At 42.5% G+C, this 18,769-nt stretch overlaps 3 long non-coding RNA genes across 3 annotated transcripts in view; 2 read left to right on the top strand and 1 right to left on the bottom strand.

Moving 5' to 3' along the window:
- Positions 1-9,658, bottom strand: part of LOC307216006 — a 51,284-nt gene extending 41,626 nt beyond the window's left edge. Inside the window, exons 1-2 of the long non-coding RNA XR_013838873.1 lie at positions 9,354-9,658; positions 9,095-9,131 (exon numbers count right to left, since the gene is read on the bottom strand). This is a non-coding gene — a long non-coding RNA (uncharacterized lncRNA). The remainder of the gene's footprint in view (positions 1-9,094; positions 9,132-9,353) is intronic.
- Positions 1-18,769, top strand: part of LOC307215980 — a 61,728-nt gene that overhangs the window by 23,093 nt on the left and 19,866 nt on the right. The gene's annotated exons all lie outside the window — the stretch shown is intronic.
- On the top strand, positions 8,466-12,012 carry LOC307216004. Its single transcript, XR_013838871.1, has 3 exons — positions 8,466-8,877; positions 9,654-9,801; positions 11,188-12,012. It is a non-coding gene; the product is annotated as an uncharacterized lncRNA (long non-coding RNA).

Below are 18,769 nucleotides of genomic sequence, written 5' to 3'. Positions count from 1 at the left end.
TCCGTATCTAGCTATCAATGCAGTTGCTTTGTTTTCTATTCTTCACTTGCCGCCCTTGGTTATTTTGAAATAGATATCCCAGGAAGTTATACAGCAAAGAGAGATGTAGTGGAGACCTTGAAAATGTCATAAGTGATTTTGCAGAATTTCTAAGCTGCTTTCCAGCCTACACATTTTGTTGCTGTTGTTCCATTTCCTTTCTGGAAAGCGTAGAAATAGAAGCACATTTGCTTGACCTCCCAATTATTTCGGATGTCAGCTTGACTAGAATTGATAGCTAATCCCTAACTGTTTGTTTTGCAAACTTCCTCCATCAAAAAGGAATGCTTTGAAAGAGTTGAACATTTTGTGCAGTGTAATCTATTGGGGGAAAGAGGAAGTCAAATGAATTTAAACCACATCTCAATGATAAAGGGATGCCTGGTGAATTTAGCTTAGCAGCACAGCATATTCCAAATAACAACATGCATTTCTCAAAAGGAGGAAATTTAATTCCCCACACTGAAATGCTATTACAATCCCTTCTGCACTTAATACTATTCTGGCTCCTCTCGAATCCTGTCACCCAGACCAGAAGTAGCCAACATAGTGCTCTTCAGAAATTGTTGGATTTGCAACACCTGCACAATGTGACCTTCCAAGCTGACCACTATTTCCATACATTGAAACATATGCACCTACCCACCCACTGTTGATAGTTTACAAGGCCTTCTGTAATAATGGTATTGATGGGGGGGGGGGACACCAGGAAGTGGTGTGGGGGTTAAGCAGTTGGCAGACCACAATGCATGGTGGTGACAAGCATTTGGCATTTTGGTGTGAGAGGTCACAAACTGCAAATTTCTAACAGGAGGGTCTGGTCCACAGCTGCATGTTGAATATTTTCATCTGTGGACCAGCCCCTAAATGAGGACTTTCCAGCTTGCGACCCACCAAGCCAAAATGCCTGACACCACTTTACATTGTGGCTTGCCAGTTGCTTGACAAGTCCAAGAAAAATAAATATTATTTAGTTCTATTTCTCCTTAAATACACATTTTCATATGCATTTTAGTCAAATATATGCATTTTTTTTTGCAAGGAATTTCCTTTAATACAATGATTCATTTTACAGTTTTAACTGATTTTTAACTGACACCTTTCTCTGGTATATTAATTTTTGCGACAACCACCTCCTTATCTACTCATTTAACATTCATTTTTTAAAAAAATGGAGAGCTGTGTTGTAAAATTCAGAGAAGTGAGAAGCATGAAGGCTAGCAGCATTTTGTTTTGCAGACTTGTCAATTAGGTAGTTTTGCATTCAGATGCAAACTTGATGAATTCCCCACCCATAGTATCACGAAAGAAATAAACCAACAAACCTAGGGGTGGGCATTTTAGAATTTAGGGAAAGTGAAACTAGCGTTTTACACCAGAAGCAGAAATTGCTGAGCCTACCCCCCAAGTGGAAATTGCACTGATCGCTGCATTTTTTGGGGGGGAGGGATGTGCCTTTATCTAAGTGATGAGCCAAAGCTCAGTCTTCGCAGAGTCAATATGAGGTTGGAAGAAAGGCACATTGCCAGGCACCAGAGGAGGAAAAAGCACAGCTACAGTAGACATCCATTTTGTTGTAGGAGGCATAAAAGACCTTTTCAGGTTTTATTGTTATTTTTGGAGAAAGCGGAGCGCGGGGGCTTGGGGAGTGCAAGGATGTGGTGGTGAAACTTCAAACAGGAAGCAAACGATGTACTGAAAAAGTCACATTTTAATTGTATAAATATGAAATAACATGAGCATAACAAAGGAACGGCGTCTGCATCCAAGAGAAATAAAAGAGTAGGCTTTGGCCATGGAAAAACCCAGGATTGCTGACATAAGACCTGATTCAGCTGAGCCCTTAGAAATTTAGAACTTTTGAGGGCTTGTTTACATCATGGAGACCCTTAGCTTGTATCCCCCTCTCTCAACCCAAGCAAGGAATCCCAATGTGCTCCAGCCACATATCCATCTTGGAGTCACTCCCAGGTCACCTGTTTCTCTAGGAAACCACAAACTCTGTCCCAGAGATAACAGCCCCTCTATCACACACACAATCCCCTAATGGGGAGCAAACAAAAAATGAGACTCAAGAGCACCTAGTAGATAATTGCTGTTGACATGTACATACCAGTGTTCGAAACTCCCATTGTTGCAGAAGCATTTTGTGACAGGGAATTTCATTAGTGCGAGCTGCTTCTGAGCTCTGGGTACAGTACTGCGCCTAAGATTTCAGATTAAAACTGAAGAGTGGAAGGAAAGGAGGACCTTTTTCTGCCGCCCCACTTCCAACTACTCTCTGAAGCCTGGAGAAGAGACCCTCTTAAGAATATTAGGGGGTGGGTGGGCAGGGGAAGGACTAGGCCATGTGAAAAATGAACGTAAGATTTTAGCTGCAGTTCATTCATTTTCAGCTTTGTTTTCTTGTTATAAAAAAGTCCACCTAGATATTCTGTTATTGTACCCATAACCTAGGCTTAAGGCAAAGCTGTAAACTTACAGATTTGAAAATAAGGGACCAGCAGCCTCGAAAATAAGGGATCAGCAGCCAAAATAAGGGATTTTCCGGGCACAGGTATGTTCAACTTCTGAGCCCCTCTGAGCCAAAGGCAGAAAGCCCAGCCAGCAGCCAAATGAAGCCTCATCAATAAGGGACAGCACCGGGACATGGCGCTGGGATAAGGGACTGTCCCGCCAAATAAGGGACACTTGACAGTTATGGCTTAAGGTGACATTTAGCTCCTAGCTTTCATATCTCAGTTTCTAACACTGGTAAATCCATACATCCTTTTATTTGCAAGCCACCTTTCCATGGTTAAAACCATGCTCAAGGTAGCTTGCAACATGAAAACACACACCAAAGAGTCTTTTCACAGACACTCCCCAATTTTTTTTGAGCATCAGCAGAACTGTGAAACACAGCCCCCTCCTTTATGCAAACCAAGAAGTGAGATTCGCAGGAAACGGATATTCAGCAAAGAACTATTGTGGCTTCCTTCTAGGATCCCTTGTGTACTAGCCTGGTTCCCCCTTTCTGTTTGGTGAGGCTGTCAGGACACCTTGGGGGACATGAGTTATCACTTTGGCACCACGTAGGATTAACAGAGAGCCAGGACACCATGTTGGGAGAGGTAAAACATTATTTTCTGGCTTGCCACCTACTTTTTGCATGTACAGCTAACACAACAGGGCTCTGCTAGAGATTTCTCATGGAAAGGTATGCAAAAAGGACTCTGGAAACCAAATAGCCCTGATTACACACCTAGTTGCATTGATTCAGTGTCCCTAGAGCCAGCCTTGTTTGGGTTTGTTCATAGTGTAATTTTGATTTTTGCTTGTTCTCTAGCTCCAGGAAGCTCCAGCATGCAAGTCAAAGTATGGCTCTTCTTAGCAAAGTCAGAAAGATGAACAAAAGTAAATCTACACTGGAACAAGTTCAAGGGGAAGGATGCTCTTAAGAGATGCAATTTTCTGTAGAAGGATCCAGCCCCCCTTTTTTGCAATATATTGCAACATATCATTACTCTGGTTTTATCCTCTTCCATTTGGCAAAGGCTCACCCCTTTCCCCTTCTCCGTTCCTCACAGAGCAAAAGAAGAAGAAGCCAAATGTGGCTCCATTTCAAATAGTTTCAAACCGTGCCAGCAGCAATAATAAATAACTGAGGAGTCTCACAATTGATTTAGCTTACCCAAAACTTCGAAAGAATTCTTTTAAAAAGAAAAACACGCACACACTAAACGGTCCCAAACCCTCAAGGATGGCACCAGGAAATATGCATTTTTCGGGGCCTCCTCTCGCAGTAAAATAAATAGAATGATAGGAGAGGTAGGTAGCCACATAGAAAGATACTGGTAAGCATTTCAGATAAACTTGTGGTGTGTTTTTTAGGGCAGCTGGAAATAAAGGATTCAGATACATGATAGATATTATTGATGTCGCCACTTTGCATAGTGCTTTACAATGTAATAGCATGGCAGAATTATAGTCAGTGGTGACTGGAACTGGCAGAGCAGCAGTCAGGAAGACCAATGGTATATAATTGTTTCATTTTGTATTTTTATGCCCCGTGATCTCTGGATGAAGGTTGGTATACAAATATAAATGAATGAAAAAGAAAGAAAGAAAGAAAGAAAGAAAGAAAGAAAGAAAGAAAGAAAGAAAGAAAGAAAGAAAATGGTGCTCTTAGGGAATGTCAATGCCATCTCTCTCTTTTCAAGCAGGTCTAAAAACCTTATCCTTTTCAATGGAAATACAGTGGTACCTCGGGTTAAGAACTTAATTTGTTCTGGAGGTCTGTTCTTAACTTGAAATTGTTCTTAACCTGAAGCACCACTTTAGCTAATGGGGCCTCCCACTGCCGTTGCACCACCTCTGCATGATTTCTGTTCTCATCCTGAAGCAAAGTTCTTAACCTGAATATTTCTGTAACCTGAAACGTATGTAACCCGAGGTACCACTGTAATTGAGTCTGGTCTGATTTGAAACAAAGACACTGATACCCCCAAACCTCTCAGCATTGCTTATGTATTTCAAAATATGTGCACCCCTTTTCTTTATAAACTCTCTCTAACACAACAAAATGATAAAACGTGTAACAAACACAATGCCAAGCTGACTAAAATCGAAGTCATACATTAAAATCAAAGGGTAGGATAAGGCAATTCAGTATAACAACAAGGAGGCAGAACTTTCGCCCACACTAAAATCTCAGCGAGATTTAGGGGTTTTAGAAGCTTTCAGGCTGGGGGAGTCAAACCTCTCTGGGAAGGAATTTCCGTAGCGTGGGTTCTGCAGTAGAGAACAACTGCAAGTTCTCCAAGTCAGGGGTTAGCATGTACACCACAAGTCCTTCTACAACATGGTGGGCAGACTTCATGCTTGCAGGATCCTATTATTATTATTATTATTATTATTATTATTATTATTATCGCCTCAATTTCCATCAACCGGGGCAGATGCAAAACAGTTACACTTAAAATAATTTCCTGGCCCTTCCACATAAAAATCCACTCCTGGTTACTGTGTTTTCTTCATTTCATCAGTATCATGTGTGTGTGTGTGTGAGAGAGAGATTTTGTTAAACAATTAGGAGCCAGAAATCCTTCTCAATCTGCTGCAAATCACCTAGAGATCTATCAGTAGACCCAGATCTACCCTGTGTCCATTTCTGTTCTAAATTGCCAATCCTCATTGGCCTGTTGTGAGTATTCTGCCAATCATAGGATTTTTTATTTCTTATTTCAAAAAGCCATCAGCAGCTCCCACATCCTTGTTTCATGCACACACTCTTCACCACATTGAACTGAAACATTTGCTTATACACAGAATCTTCCGCAAAGGTCCGCAGGGCCAAAGATAATACAAAATATTCTCCTCCCAAAGCCTTGCAAATGGCTATGGCTGACAGAAAGCAGATCGAGAATTTAGAAAGTAGCTTTTAAAGTAATCCTGTATTTTCAAATGGACACTTATAAAGAAATTCATCTAGGCACTTGGGAAATACTGAAGGGTAAAACCACTCCCACAGTCAAGTGCTTGGTTAACCATCATAAAGCTTTATGCCTTCAGGAGTTATGACTTGGTAAAACTGCATTTGTATCTCTGTTTGATTCTGCATTTAAATGCTGGCAGTCCAACACTGGAACTGCATCCAATGTTAGGAACCCACACAGAGAGCTGAGCAAAACAGACGTGATGGCAAGACCAGAAAATAAATGTCAGGAAAACACAGCAATTAAAAATACCACTGCAGCCATATACCAAAGAACGAGTGAAGCAAACAGAAGAGCATTTCCTTCCAAAATGAGGGTGGTAGGCTGTTACCTCCCACTACGACGTTGCCCAATAGTCTTCTGCCCCCCACCCTCCACTGTTAGCACTGATTCCTGTCTCCAATTCTCATTCCCGCCCTTTACAAATACTGTTTAGGAGCCCACTGTCTTGGCTTGGGAAACAGCCCAACACTGATGGATAGACCATCCTAGGTGGGCCAGCCTCAGCAAACTGATTTGAGGCTTCCTCTGAATTGTTAAAAATGAGAAAAAGTGAGCCAAGTAGCCTGGCCCAGCCCTGAAGGAAGGGGTGGCGGGCTAAGGTTTAGGAGAAGGAAGAAAAGGCTCCCACACAATTTGGTACATCCTTGGAACAGCAATGGGTCCAAGATGACCATGCTAGATGAGTTAAGGGGCAAATTGTTGATAAGCTAAGCCTGCCTTTTCCATACCCTGCAAGTGTCCTGGAAAAACTAGAACATCCTGTTTTTTCTCACACAATTTCATGCTGTTATTTCCTTTAAGAAAGCACTGTTTTGGGGTTGCACAGCCCCCCCAAATGCATTATTTGGGCATCATTCTTGGGGGGAAACCCACATTTGGGGGGGGGAGGGGAATCACAGCACAAAATTGCACAAGATCACAACACCCAAAATGGCCACCATCCTCCTGCAAGAAGAAAAAAAGAAATATGGCATCCCGGTGTTTGCCTTTGGTGTGCTTTCCATTATTTGGAGTGTTGATATACTTGGCATCACAGTCTGCTCATCTGCCATATATATAGGCATCTGTCCTCACAAAGTGCTGTAGGACAGGAAGCCAGTCTGTAGTTAGTGAGCTTGGCATCAACAAGGCCTACTCTAAGTAGCAAAGCCTGCATGGTGGAAGGAAGGTGACATTCAAGTAGGCCATTCTGAGCATTCCATGTGAGGAAACCATGGATACATAGACTGGCTCAAAGAGGGGTTAAAAGGCAGTTTCCACAAACTCCTCACCCTTCCAAGGCATGTCTGTGGGTGAAGCAAGGATTTTAGTCTGCCTTAGTGAAGTAGAAAAGTACACAAATGAATGGATATTAACACAAATGACAAGGACTCACGTGGTCCTAGAGGACTAAGAGAAAATGGTGCCAGAACTCCACATCCAACCCTACTGCTCTGCCAACCCTCATAAAAGATACTGCTCCTTTGAACCACCAGTGCTTGGGGTGAAGAGAGACACCATCATCCCCAAGACATGCTGCAGTTCTTTCCCTTGCGGTGAAAAGACAAGAGAGAACCATTCGCTGGTTCAACTGGTGGTCGTATCCCTTCCCTGCTAAATGCACTAAGCCTTCATTTTCTCTTCCTCCACTTGGAGAAAATCAACAAAGTGCCTTGTAGAGGCTCAACTACTTTCTTTCATATTATGGATCGGGCTTACCTCAAGATGCTCTGTGTTCCAGTCTGCTGCAAAGCAGGTAATAGTCTCTCCTTTGGTAGAGGCCAGACTCCACAAGAAAGGAAGAAGTGGTTTAGCTTCCACTTGACCCAACCACCCAGCTGTCAGGTATTAAAATTAACCTTCCTTCCCCAGCTGAAGGAAGATGAGGAGGCAACAGGGGATCCTGAGCAGGCAGGCAGGCGAAGACCAAACTGACAGCTGAATTCAATTCACTGGCTTTCACTCTTGTCTTTTCAGGTGTGCTTGTAGACTAGTGAAGGGCCTTGTGATGAGTCCTCTTTATGTATCTTTACACTTGACTAGGCCCAAGACATTTTGAAACCTGGGGGTAAGGCCAAGATGATGCTCCCCTCCTCCTTCTACGTAATATGGAAAGCTGACTGGATGAGCGACTGGATATTACTTAAATGCTGGCAACAGGAGAGTGTCTTCGATCACACCTGAGGGCAGCTAGCTAATTATAGGAACAGCAGAGGTCACATGACACACCCTTCCACAGAAGGCTGCAGGTGGGGTGAGGAAACACATTCCCCCAATTTGTTGAAGTCACCACATTATTCCCTCTGGTGAGGACAGCCCTGGTACTAGTCTAGAACAGGGTTTCTCAAACTTGGGTCACCACCTTTTTTTGGACTACACTTCCCATCAACCCTGACTGCTGGTCTAGCTGGTTAGGGATGATGGGAGCTGTAGTCCAAAAACAGCTTGGGAAATCCTGGTCTAGGAGGATTCCAGACTATACAGGAAAGCCACAGCAAAGGCAACTCCAGCCCCAGGAAGCAAACAACGAACCTTATAGCCAGGAAGGAAGCAGAAATGGTGGGGTGGAAAGACAAAACAGCGCTAAGCAGGACAGAAGCTGGCAGGAAACCAGAAGCCACAACTCATCACAAGGGCCATAGCAGCAGATGAGAATTTAAACAGAAACTTTGCTGGCCATTGGAGCCATGCCAGATGGGAACTCTAATGCTTTTTTGTGTGGCTCTGCTCAAGGGCAATGCATTTTAAGGAGTTTAAGCACTCTTCTGCCTGATGGATAAATTCTCCTTTTCCATATGGGCAGAACTCTGTTTTATAAATTTGTAAGTATGAAGACAGCAAATAGGTTTTCACTACCTGCATTGCATATAAAGGTGGGGTGGGGAGGGAAAGCCCTTTGGCTCATCCATAGCTGTCAATGTTTCCCTTTTTTAAAGGGAAATTCCCTTATTCCGAATAGGATTTTCAATATTAAGTTTTGCTTTATATTGTGACTACAAATTGGAAGGAGAAGACCAAAATTCAATGTGCAGAAATGTTTGCCATGTGTCAGCAGCTGAAATAAACCAGAATTTTGTTGTGGGTGCTAAAGGGGCAAATGAAGGATCTAAAGGCGCTTCCAAACTAGATGTTTAATCTGGAATAGACACTACCATTTGGTTTTAAGGGGCACATGCATGTTGTTTCTACTGCTATTGTTGTTGCTGCGACTACAGAAAATCTGAGCTCTTTCTAGGCATGCTAGCATTCATTACTTGAGGCAGCCATCACACTCTGCCTAGCAGTGAGGCAGGTCTATGCAGAGGTGACTTGCCCAACACCCAGTGGTTGCAATGTTCAACAGAGAAGTTCCAAGCTTGACTGAGTAGCATCAGAAAAGGTGTGTTGTGGGGTGCGGGAAAGTGATGGGGGTCAGCTGACATCATCATAATTATTATTATTATGGCAAAGCAAGAAATTCACGGTCTTTGGTAGAGATGCCCCTGGCTCTCCTTCCCAGTCCATTCTGAATGTCCAAACAGACAGTCCAGATTGCTGTTAGTGTATAGATCATATGGTGACAAACACAGAAATAATATTATGGTTGCTAGACTTACTTGGCTTCACTTATAAGAAAAACATACAGAGCTGCAACTGCAGAAAGGGAAATAAAAGAATTGGAGGTTATGTATATGGATTTCAAGGAAGAATGTAGTTCAGTGCCTCACGATATCTTAGGGGAAGTAATATATTAGGTTGGCTTGGAAAGAAGCACAAGCAAACAGTTCCAGAGAAACCCCACCCCAAAAAACCAATTTGCAGAAAGAAGGTCATGATAAACAAATAATTACAGATAAGCAACTTTGTATGTCTCACTTATTTTAAAAAATGTGTTCCCCGCATTGCCAGTACACACAACTCTTGTTAAGTCCTCTTTAATCCTCCGAAAATGAAGCTGGATCCTGTGTTAATGATTAAGCAAAGGCAAACTTTAGCAGAAAGAATGTTAAATTCCAGGAGTAAAGTTTAGGAAAACATTTGGGTTCAGTTTTCCACAACTAGAAGAAGAGAAGAAGAGTTTTGGATTTGATATCCCGCTTTATCACTACCCTAAGAAGTCTTAAAGTGGCTAACAATCTCCTTTCCCTTCCTCCCCCACAACAAACACTCTGTGAGGTGAGTGAGGCTGAGAGACTTCAGAGAAGTGTGACTAGCCCAAGGTCACCCAGCAGCTGCATGTGGAGGAGTGGAGATGCGAACTAGCTACATGCTAGTCGACAGGCCTTTTGGAGTTGCTTTTTTCGCAGCGTCTTCCTTACACAAGGTAACTATCAGACATGTACCAATGCCACAGCATTTTCCTGAGTGCAGCTAATCTTGGCAGTGTTATGATTTGTCCAGGATGAGTATTGTGCATACTCAGAAATTCACATTTGATGGCCAAATAGAGGGCCAGGCTCTCACATCTGAGCAGGCAGCATCAGTACGAAGATCACAGTGGCCAGTCTTTTGCAGGGAGACAGCTTCAGTGTGAGGTCACAACTAATTATGATGTCAGCATGAAGTCACAGTTTCTTTCAAGCAGGCTGTATCAGCAAGAGATCACAATAATCACATGATCCTTCAAGCGGACAGAATAAGCCCGGTCGTGGATGGTGCCCAATGTGGCTGGTGGGGCGGAGAAACCAACAGATGGAACTGGTGCCAAAGAGCCAACTAATTTTGGTTTTGCGCCCATCCTCCTCCCTGTTGAGTTCTACAATGGCAACTAAAGAGGAGAAAGCTGACAGGGACCACCACCGCCCCCTGGGCTGGACTAAGTAAGGCAGGTTGGGACTGACTGAAGGCAGATTGGGGTGGGAGGGATGGTGCCCCACTTGCACCAATGGACCAGCCTCCACTGGAATGAGCATGAGATTAACTAAACAGTCTACTAGATATTTAGGGATTTGAAACCCAGTGTTGTGCATCTTTCCTTTATCACCCATGTCCCATGACTTCTGAGACCCTTGTGTTGATCTCAAGATGATAGTGTGAAGCCCCATTGACTAACGTTGAGCTACAGTACAATAATGAGAGAATTAAAATAATTAGATGGGCCAGTAGGTTGTCCTTTGCTATTGAAGGATTGGTCAACCCAATATGGGAAATCCATAGCTGCTGCCACCCAACATCTCTCCCTGCCCAGACTCCATTATTTCCCTGGTAACATGGCAGCCAGCGAATTTGAAGTAGTGTGAGAGGACACGGAATGCAGTTGTGTCATGTCAATCAATCATTTCTTTTGCTAAGAACACTGAGGAAACCTGAAGTACGGTACTTAACCCCTAAAGTTGTTGGTTGTTTAAGTGAACTTTTAGGGACTAGAAATACAATCGATGAGGTTTTCATGATTTTCTGGATGTCTCTCATACATACCAAAATACAACAACTTTCACAAAAAGCAGGAGTCCATAAGGAAAAAAGAAACGACCGCCGAACGCATCTCATTTTCTTAACCTTAAAACTACTTCTTAGCTGGATTAAGTTCAGGAAAAATATATAGATCACTTCACATTTATTTCTTTCAGTCAGTTTGCCCATGCAAATATTTAGCATCATTTATTCAGTATGGAATTTTCGGTCGTTTCTGTGATTGATGAATTCAAGGAAATAGATATTTCTGTTCCTTAGTTACTTTTCAGAATGTTCTGGTTAATTCTCTTGCCAGTTTTCCTGAGCCAGGAGGCAGCAAGTGAGCTGGGTTGGATGCTGGATGCTGGGGTTTGTTTTTCATGCCCACGAATGTGCAGAATGGTGAGGAGCAGGCTACCCCAACTCCACCCTGTAACTATTTCAAGGCCTGACATTGTTCTTCAAGCGGGACATCTTATTTGTCAAAAGGGGTTGTCATCCCCTCCCCCTTCACCCTTCTATTCTCATTGCACAGGGAGACCCTGGCTAACAGCTTTGAGATTGCTACAGAGGGGTGTGTGTGGGTGTGTGTGTAAGCATGCCTAATTATTACCGGGCCCTCATCAAATTCACTGCTCAAAGTTTTGTACACCTGGCTAAGCATCAACTTACAGAAGGCAAGGGAAAGCCAAGGATGGGTTCTAACATTTGTTGCTAAGAGGACCAGCAACATGCAAACATTTATTTTAAACACTGAAAGTATGGGGGCCATTTTGCACTCCAAACCAGTAGCACTGCTGGTGCATCCTCAATAATGAGCTGCAATAATTTCTCCATTATGCTTCATTCCATTTCTCCTCCCACCAGGTTTTCCATTCTCCCTTTCCCCAATAGTCAGCTCATTCTGTGGCCAATGAACATGCTCAGTTATCACTGGGTTGTTTTGGACATTCTCCCCTTATTTTCTAAAGTATTTTGTTCTTTTGCAAACCTTGGAGTTCACTTAAACTTGCTGATACCTCCATCCAATCCATTGCTGATGCTGTTTTTGGCTTCATAAGAATCTACATTTATTTCCAAACTCTGGAAATAGAGGGAATGATGAGGTGGTAGAAAAGATTGCACCACTTCAGGCTATAGGTGGGGCATTCTGATTTTAATCTCTTCTCTGCATTAAATAAATGTCTTGCAGACAGAAAACCAGACCAGCTGTTGCTGTTTTTATCCTCTTTTACAGTGTGTGTGTTTTTAACATGGAGGATTGAATATGTAAACATCTACCTGCACTTTGAAGCAGTTCAGTCCATTAATCTGGAAATGCTATCCTATTGTATTCTACCATGAGATAGTTAAAAATGAAGGGTAGTCTGGAGATATTATTAAGAAACAAACAATAAATAAAAATCAACTTCTGGCTTTGGACTATGCCAGCATCTTCTCTTGGAAATATGAAAATGACAATGGTCATATCTGTTTCTCTCAAGTGGGAGTCCTTTCAAAATATAGGTCTTGATCTGGAGAGATTTTGCAGCTTTATCTCCCTAAGCTTTTCAAGCAACCATTAAACTGAAAAGCAACACGAGTTCCTGGCATTGTCTATGGGAGATTATATTCTCCTCTGCTCCAAATAACTGGTGACCTCTGAAGCCTCAAGACGCCACAGCGAGGCAAAGGAGATCACAAGGAGAAGCGATGGTAAGTGGTGATGAAAACAGCTGGTGGTGAGGTTAGGAGAGACATCTGAGGAGGGATGATCAAAATGACTGTTCTGAGCTCCCAGCTGCATGCAAGGGCACCAAAGAAACAAAAACACATTGGCAATGTTGACGGGAAGGGCAGAGGTTGGGGGAGCAGCTGGCAATGCAACGACTGGTGGTAAAATTGGAGACACAAGCCGCTGGAGGAAAATGTTTTTTTTTTAAATGGTCCACGTACAAAGTAGGCCACCCTCATTCTAGCTTTTGCTCTGTGCTGTGGGTGGAATTGCAGAAGAATCCAAGCCTTCTGATTTGAATATGGGACCTGCTGGCCCTTATAAAATGCCCAAGTCCTCTGCACTCCCTCATTTTAGGAGCTCATTGCTGCAAAAGGCCACAGAGCTTTCCCCCTGCCTCTCTACCCGTCCTGCTCCATGTCTTTGTCAGCTCTCTGAGGACCAAACTAGGTGTGTGGTACAGGAGTTTGGGGAAAATAGCACTGAGGAAGCACAGCATTTAATCCTTCCTTCCTGTTTTGTTTTGTTTTTATCACAATCTCAATTGCCTCACTAAAACTGCTGGGGTTTTTTAAGTCCTCATGAAAATCCATCAGTCTTTTAGTGTGAGTTTCTCCTATAAACCATTTTCTGTGCAATTTTGCCTAATATACAGATTTTTGCAACACGATTTCCTCAATATAATGCATTTTCATATTTTATTAAATTCTCCAAAATATTGCATACCTTTTTCTGGCACACATTGTTGTTGTTGTTGTTTAGTCGTGTCCGACTCTTCGTGACCCCATGGACCAGAGCACGCCAGGCACTCCTGTCTTCCACTGCCTCCCACAGTTTGGTCAAACTCATGCTGGTAGCTTCGAGAACACTGTCCAACCATCTCGTCCTCTGTCGTCCTCTTCTCCTTGTGCCCTCCATCTTTCCCAACATCAGGGTCTTCCAGGGAGTCTTCTCTTCTCATGAGGTGGCCAAAGTATTGGAGCCTCAGCTTCAGGATCTGTCCTTCCAGTGAGCACTCAGGGCTGATTTCCTTAAGAATGGATAGGTTTGATCTTCTTGCAGTCCATGGGACTCTCAAGAGTCTCCTCCAGCACCAGAATTGAAAAGCATCAATTCATTACTTGGCTAAATAACTGCATTGCAAAATTCAGACAAGCTTGAATTTCAAAGGCTGTCTGTATTTTGTTTCACACATTTTTTAAGGAAAGTGTGGATTAGTTAGGTTCACCTTTAAATGTGAACAGATTCAGATTTATCCCCATCCTTAACGATGGATGAAGGTTTTGTGCATCTATTGCTAACTGGACAGGGAATGGCAGGGAATGGCAAATGGAAGCTGCTGCACGCATGATTTCTCTCTGCATGGGATTGCATGTACTTGTCAGTAATTTAGTCTTCTTCTGCAGGGCAAAGAAATACAATGTACATTTCAGTCGCAAGTTTCTTAAAAGCAGAGGACAATAAAACAGAGGAATAAGAACAAGAATAATAAAAACACTGACAATCCCAGTGAGAAAAACCTAACAGGAGAAATGAAAATAGCACCTGCCAGCTGTTGGTGAGAGAGAGAAGAGGGATGGATTTAAAGTCTGACTCTCTTTTCCCCACTAGGCAGCCAAATGGCATGATTTCAGATTGTCCAAGATGATGACCCATACGCATAAAACAAATCAACGCCAAGGGTTACAACTCTGCACCTAGTTAAAATGGCCTAAATCCTATTGTAGTCAATGGAAGTTAAGCAGCCTCACTGTGTGCAGAACTAAATTCAACAAAAATGCACACCCATTACTATTCTTGCACTTAGTAACTAGGCTTCGTGAGTTTCATTCGTTTGCAAGCATTTTAAAATAGCCCCCTGTGAGTCATAGTTCTGAAATGCCAATTATGTCTAAATAATCGCGTTACCTAAAGTGTTGTTGAACTCTTCCATCATAATGGGCCTATTATTCAGCTCCTTGTTATCAGTACAAAGGCAACTGATTGCATTTCTGCTACAGTGGGTGGCTGGAGACACGGGGGATTTGATAAGGAAAGAATTTTACATTCATGTTTTGGAAGCTTTCTGAAAAAGTTGAGCAATGTCAAATAACCAATAATGGAGGCACGGCTGAGGAAACTCTGACAATTGTCCATGACCTTCACCTCTACTTATTAATTGCTTCAATTGCTTGCTCTATCACTGATGGTTTATGTGTGCGCTTACCTGCTAACTCTACATTTTTGGGCCACCACCAAACAGGAGACGTGGATTCCTCGAACTGATGCAATGGAAGGATCTTGGTGGCACTTGAGAGGGAGGAGCTTAGGACCCACATGCTGCAGGTTTGATCTGCAGAATTTCCAATTAACAAGGCCTCCAATTTCAGGGTTTGGAAAGACCTGGGCCTAAGATCTTGAGGAACCACTGCCAGGCCTCAGGTGAGGCAGCACACTGTGGGTGAAAATGCATGGAGTTCCCATTTCAAACACTACACTGGAAGAGCATCATCTCCAGTGTCTTTTTTGTTTTTGTTTTTGCTGCTCTGTAACCTTCAAAGGTGACCTTAAGGAATTGCACCAGAGGAAGGATGCGCAGCAACAGAATATCCTCCAACGTTTATCTGATGAAAACAGGGACATCCTATAACAACTATTATTATTATTATTATTATTATTATTATTATTATTATACCCCACCCACTCTGCAGAGTTTCTAACACATATAAAAACATAATGAAACATTAAACATTGTAAATCTTCCCTATACAGGGCTGCCTTCAGATGTCTTCCAAAGGTTGTATATTTACTTATCTCCTTGGCTCAGGGGCTGCATACCTCCAACATTTCTCTGATGAAAATAGGGATGTCCTAAGGAAAAGCGGGATATTCCAGGATCAAATCAGAAACCAGGACGGCTTCTGTAAATCCGGAACTGTCCCTGGAAAATAGGGACACTTGTAAATCCTGCAACAGGTGCTGGGTTTTCCTGGGCTGAAAAAACCTGAGGTAAAATTGTCTCCAATAGCACCGATTGTCTACTTTGGAAAGAGGACAGTAGTGGGAAGGATGAATTAATTCTGGCCTCGCTACGTCATCCGCTCCGCTACCATATTTACACTGCCAATCGGACAGATCGTCAGCACAGTTGAGGACAATTTCGAAATCTTCTGGATCAGGCACTTCTTCGCTGGCTCACTCATCCTTCTGTTCGACTTGAAATGCAGAGGTTTATTTTAGCTTCCTGAACTAAATTTGTTTTGAAAGACTGACAAGAAAGGCCCAGCCTGGGGTATAAGTTTCACCAGTAAAAAAAAAATTTAAAAAATTCCTCCTGCTTCGCTTGTTGTCCCCCTTCAGTGCCGGTTGCTATGGAAACAGCAGGATGTGGGGCCAAAGTCCTCCGCTGCACTTTCTTGGCCCATTCCTCGGTGCCGTGTCCTCACCTCGCAGCCAAGGCTGGCTTTTGCCGTTCACTCACTTCCTTTTGCCCTCCCCTCAAGCAGAGTCGGTGGTCCCTTTCCAAGGACTTCACATGGTTATGATTTTCCAATTTTTTAAAAACAAAATGCTTCTATAACAACGTTATTAAATCACTCTAAAACCGTTATGGCTTGTGGCTCACTTGCGATTTCCCTAGAGCACCACCGAAGGGCGACTGGTGATTTTACACATAGAAAACTTTCAACATGAGAGAAGGAGCCGGTCAAGAGCAGTCAACTTTTCCAACACGTTGGACACTCCAAGATCTCTAAATAAAGGGGCCGACTTTCAGACATAGAGACTGTGGCATGTTGTTTTGTGTTCCCCACTTCCCAGAGATGCTTTTTATGGGGCCAGGTTCCTAGGGAGGAAAGAGGGCTTGTTCCATTTTAAAAATATCTGCTTATTTTCAAATATGCAAGTTCAGCAGATGGGTTAGTATGGCTGCTTGCACACCATATACCATATTTTTCTGTGTATAAGATGCCCCCATGTAAAAGACACCCCTTATTTTGGGGGAATCCAAATTAAGAAAACACCCCTCAGCACTACCTGTGAATAAGACGAGCCCCAATTTTAAACCTCCTGTTTTGGTTAAACAAAACAAAACAAAACAAAACCCTAGTCTTATACACAGAAAAATATGGTATTTAAAGCACACACGCTCTTCCAAAAAACCCAGGAGCTGTTGCTTGTTAAGGGTATTGTAGTTCTGTGGGGGTAACCTACAGTTTTTTGGGGGCAGGGGCGGGGGTGATGTGCTTCAAATGTATGGTATACATACTAGGGCAGACACAAGGACAGGCAGGCAGTAGAAATGTTAATGCAGTGTCAACCGAAAGCAACAACATGAGGTCTTAGAGATCCCTAGGGCTGCTTCTCGTCAGCCAATGACAAAAGTCAAGTTTCCTAAATCATCTTTCCTCACGGGAGCTCATGGTTTCCCCACTCCCTATTTTATCCTCACAACAATCCTGTGAGGTAGGCTAAGCTGAGAGACAGTGACCGGCCCAAGCTCGACCTTGTAACAATAAATGGATAATAGGCTTGTATTGTATTGTAACAATAAAGAAATAATAGGCTTGGGATCAGTAATTCACATTCGATTCAGGATTCATGAGTAATCTAATTATATCAATGTCCTGACTTCACACATCAATAAAGGACAAATATTAGACAAGCTTAGCTGTTTAGAAATGTTAACATAAATCTATGAAGCGCACACCCCAGTCTCTCTCTCTCTCTCTCCTCTGATAATGATATAAAGAAGGAATGGGTGTAAAGATAATGCTGTTTGGAAAGGAAAGGTTAAAATTACTGGAGTTGGTTCTTAGAGAGAAGAGATGAGAAACAGAGAAATGGATAGGGCACAAGACTATTGCCGAACGGCATAGCTCAGAGCAACTGTGCAATGGGGCATCTGCCCCTGATTACATCTTGAAGTTGTTCCACCGTAGTGGTGGTAGGAAGATGATTTTTATTTATTTATTGGTGATTTGTTTGGAAAAAAGAATGACTGGAATACTTGTAAATGTGGTATCTTTGCGATTCTGTTACAAAAACTGTGCACAAGCGTTATCCAAAACTGCTCCCTTATGTTACAACAGCAAGGTTCTTATATACCAAATATTGGAAAAATGACTAATAGAGGAATGTGAAAATAAGCTGCACATGTAGCATTCTGGGCAATACATTGTGTTAGAACTAAAGCACAAATGTAATCAGTTCAATGAAAGCTGCCAGTTGCTTATGGAACAATTGCATTGATGTATATGTTGCAGCTAACTATCTCTTTAGAGGACTTGCTAGAAGAGATGTATATATTAAATACATTATTCATACCTATGTGTTAAACATTGATAAGCCCTAAGTATTTCACAGCACGGAGTAATGGCTTCAGATGTTTCTCGTTTCCCTGCAGTGCATTAAAACAAGCCAAAATACCTTTGAGACGAAACTAGCGTGGGAAGGGAACTAGTAAAGATTTCAAGGCAGATGTGCCAGCATCCAGTTGTGAAACACTTTTGAACAATGTTTGGAGGGTAATTAAATTCCCCAGTAAAATGCTGAGTGCAGGTTGGTGGGGTTTTTTTGTTTGGTATGTGTCCATCTCCAAATTCCTGGTTTATTTCTTTTGGGCATGCTTCTTTATTAATTGGATCTTTCACAGTTTGAATGAAATAACCAGGTCAGGAAGACAGAAGCTTTTATCAACCACATTCCAAGGGTTTGAAATGTCCCAGGCTTAACAAGCTGTGATCTTGAGCTATACATATATTAAGAGGGAAAGTTCTATGAAACACATCTTACAACATGAAAACACAAGAGGGGTCAATTTCCAGATAATGTTGGCATATATTATTAGTCCTGCTCAACTTGCGACTAGCCCAAGCTTTACACAGTCCACCAACCATGGACCTAGTCCCACAAGGGGCTCGATTAACATTTTGCTGACTGCCAATGGCTATAAAAATAGATGGGTGGTTCTGCCAACCAGAATACATGGATAATCAGCTGTGTTTAGCTTGATGGGTGACATGGTAGAGAATCTGCCAGACCCATCCTTTGCCTGAATGGCAGAACTAGCTGCCTGGAACTTTCATAAGGAAAGGAAAGGAAAACACAGACCTACGATCAGCCAGATGAGTTCTGAATTTTTCACCACCTGCATTTGAGGTTCTGCCCCACTGGCTTCACTGCTCTCAGTTTCTAATTAAATCAA

Source organism: Podarcis cretensis (assembly GCF_951804945.1).
Source record: "Podarcis cretensis genome assembly, chromosome: 5".
Classification (NCBI taxonomy): Eukaryota; Metazoa; Chordata; class Lepidosauria; order Squamata; family Lacertidae; genus Podarcis; species Podarcis cretensis.
The sequence above is the reverse complement of the archived record's forward strand: the minus strand, read 5'-3'. Positions and strand labels throughout refer to the sequence as shown.